Genomic DNA, 2846 nt, shown 5'->3' on the forward strand with positions numbered 1-2846 from the left:
ATTAGCTTATTGTGAGAATATTACAAACGTCTGACAAAACTGAAAAATGTAAATTTCCAATTTCAACCAAACATGCTAGAAATGCTCCAATCGAGCTAATTAGCTTATTGTGAGAATATTACAAACGTCTGACAAAACTGAAAAATGTAAAATTCTAATTTCAACTAAACATGCTAGAAATGCTCCAATTGAGCTAATTAGCTTATTGTGAGAATATTGCAATTGTCTGACAAAAGTGAAAAATGTAAATTTCCAATTTCAACCAAACATGCTAGAAATGCTCCAATTGAGCTAATTAGCTTATTGTGAGAATATTGCAATTGTCTGACAAAAGTGAAAAATGTAAATTTCCAATTTCAACCAAACATGCTAGAAATGCTCCAATTGAGCTAATTAGCTTATTGTGAGAATATTACAAAGGTCTGACAAAAGTGAAAAATGTAAATTTCCAATTTCAACCAAACATGCTAGAAATGCTCCAATTGAGCTAATTAGCTTATTGTGACAATATTGCAATTGTCTGACAAAAGTGAAAAATGTAAATTTCCAATTTCAACCAAACATGCTAGAAATGCTCAAATTGAGCTAACTAGGTTATTGTGAGAATATTGCAATTGTCTGACAAAAGTGAAAAATGTAAATTTCCAATTTCAACCAAACATGCTAGAAATGCTCCAATTGAGCTAATTAGCTTATTGTGAGAATATTACAAACGTCTGACAAAAGTGAAAAATGTAAATTTCCAATTTCAACCAAACATGCTAGAAATGCTCAAATTGAGCTAACTAGGTTATTGTGAGAATATTGCAATTGTCTGACAAAAGTGAAAAATGTAAATTTCCAATTTCAACCAAACATGCTAGAAATGCTCCAATTGAGCTAATTAGCTTATTGTGAGAATATTACAAACGTCTGACAAAAGTGAAAAATGTAAATTTCCAATTTCAACCAAACATGCTAGAAATGCTCAAATTGCGCAAATAAGCCTACTGTAAGAATTTTACAAACGTCTGACAAAACTGAAAAATGTAAATTTCCAATTTCAACCAAACATGCTAGAAATGCTCCAATTGAGCTAATTAGCTTATTGTGAGAATATTACAAACGTCTGACAAAACTGAAAAATGTAAATTTCCAATATCAACCAAACATGCTAGAAATGCTCCAATTGAGCTAATTAGCTTATTGTGAGAATATTACAAATGTCTGACAAAACTGAAAATTGTAAATTTCCAATTTCAACCAAACATGCTAGAAATGCTCCAATTGAGCTAATTAGCTTATTGTGAGAATATTGCAATTGTCTGACAAAAGTGAAAAATGTAAATTTCCAATTTCAACCAAACATGCTAGAAATGTTCCAATTGAGCTAACTAGGTTATTGTGAGAATATTGCAATTGTCTGACAAAAGTGAAAAATGTAAATTTCAAATTTCAACCAAACATGCTAGAAATGCTCCAATTGAGCTAATTAGCTTATTGTGAGAATATTACAAACGTCTGACAAAACTGAAAAATGTAAATTTCCAATTTCAACCAAACATGCTAGAAATGCTCCAATTGAGCTAATTAGCTTATTGTGAGAATATTACAAACGTCTGACAAAACTGAAAAATGTAAATTTCTAATTTCAACTAAACATGCTAGAAATGCTCCAATTGAGCTAATTAGCTTATTGTGAGAATATTGCAATTGTCTGACAAAAGTGAAAAATGTAAATTTCCAATTTCAACCAAACATGCTAGAAATGCTCCAATTGAGCTAACTAGCTTATTGTGAGAATATTGCAATTGTCTGACAAAAGTGAAAAATGTAAATTTCTAATTTCAACCAAACATGCTAGAAATGCTCCAATTGAGCTAATTAGCTTATTGTGAGAATATTACAAAGGTCTGACAAAAGTGAAAAATGTAAATTTCCAATTTCAACCAAACATGCTAGAAATGCTCCAATTGAGCTAATTAGCTTATTGTGAGAATATTACAAACGTCTGACAAAACTTAAAAATGTAAATTTCCAATTTCAACCAAACATGCTAGAAATGCTCCAATTGAGCTAATTAGCTTATTGTGAGAATATTACAAACGTCTGACAAAACTGAAAAATGTAAATTTCCAATTTCAACCAAACATGCTAGAAATGCTCCAATTGAGCTAATTAGCTTATTGTGAGAATATTACAAACGTCTGACAAAACTGAAAAATGTAATTTTCCAATTTCAACCAAACATGCTAGAAATGCTCCAATTGAGCTAATTAGCTTATTGTGAGAATATTACAAATGTCTGACAAAACTGAAAATTGTAAATTTCCAATTTCAACCAAACATGCTAGAAATGCTCCAATTGAGCTAATTAGCTTATTGTGAGAATATTACAAACGTCTGACAAAACTGAAAAATGTAAATTTCCAATTTCAACCAAACATGCTAGAAATGCTCCAATTGAGCTAATTAGCTTATTGTGAGAATATTACAAACGTCTGACAAAACTGAAAAATGTAAATTTCCAATTTCAACCAAACATGCTAGAAATGCTCCAATTGAGCTAATTAGCTTATTGTGAGAATATTACAAACGTCTGACAAAAGTGAAAAATGTAAATTTCCAATTTCAACCAAACATGCTAGAAATGCTCAAATTGCGCAAATAAGCCTACTGTAAGAATTTTACAAACGTCTGACAAAACTGAAAAATGTAAATTTCCAAATTCAACCAAACTTGCTAGAAATGCTCCAATTGAGCTAATTAGCTTATTGTGAGAATATTACAAACGTCTGACAAAACTGAAAAATGTAAATTTCCAATTTCAACCAAACATGCTAGAAATGCTCCAATTGAGCTAATTA

Source organism: Watersipora subatra, unplaced genomic scaffold, assembly GCF_963576615.1.
Source record: "Watersipora subatra unplaced genomic scaffold, tzWatSuba1.1 SCAFFOLD_30, whole genome shotgun sequence".
NCBI classification, from domain to species: domain Eukaryota; kingdom Metazoa; phylum Bryozoa; class Gymnolaemata; order Cheilostomatida; family Watersiporidae; genus Watersipora; species Watersipora subatra.